Genomic DNA, 893 nt, shown 5'->3' with positions numbered 1-893 from the left:
TTCTAGCTAACAACGCCAAGAAAAGATTGGGAAACAGATGAATCCAGGTGGCTAAAAGATCCTGTAAGTTTATCATTTTTAATTGTATGAACATGGACAAGCATTCTGTAAGACATTCATTTTATTAGTGTTGACACTCGCAATTTGGAATCTTTTTTTATTTACAGCATATGACATTTGCAATGCTTATGTTTCATAAAAGATCTATGAAGGACCCTTCACCATACTCTCTGGGGGAGTTGATATACCATGGATTTGACCCATTTTCATCCATGTTATATAAGTATTTTACTATCTATATATTATATATTCTATCATATTAGGTATGTTAGTATCTTGGAGTAAAGTGATGATTATGGAGCATTTAGAAGCTTAAAAGATATTTCATCCGAGCTGACCATTAGAGGTCGATACGAAGAAGAAGCAATCGTTCGACGCATATCCAGTGCCGTCGATCGATATTGAAGAGAAGCCTCGACGCAAGCCTCGACGATTGAAGATTATGATCGATCGATGTACATCCTGTACCATCGATCGATGTCGAGAAGCGAGATGCGCGACTTGGTTCCAGCCGGCTTTAAACCCAAGGCTTCACCAAATTACAAGATTACCCCTGATGAATTTTTAACCTAATAGTTATATACTTGCCTAAGTGTTAGAAGGCAAGAGAGCTTTTGGCCACCATTGTATTCTTATTTTCAGCAGAGAGTTTTAGGAGAGAAAATCATATAGACATTTGTGATTGGAACTCCATTGATTCATCCATTCTATTATATGCAGTTTTTATCTATATTTTGTGTCATGAATTGCTTAGCTATGTCTGAGTAGTTCACTGGTTAGATTCAGGGTTCAAATAGGTTAGAGGGATTAGCCCCAACTATAGATTTGCTAAG

This window comes from Brassica oleracea, unplaced genomic scaffold, assembly GCF_000695525.1.
Source record: "Brassica oleracea var. oleracea cultivar TO1000 unplaced genomic scaffold, BOL UnpScaffold00706, whole genome shotgun sequence".
Lineage (NCBI taxonomy): Eukaryota > Viridiplantae > Streptophyta > Magnoliopsida > Brassicales > Brassicaceae > Brassica > Brassica oleracea.
This window is presented reverse-complemented; position numbering follows the sequence as displayed.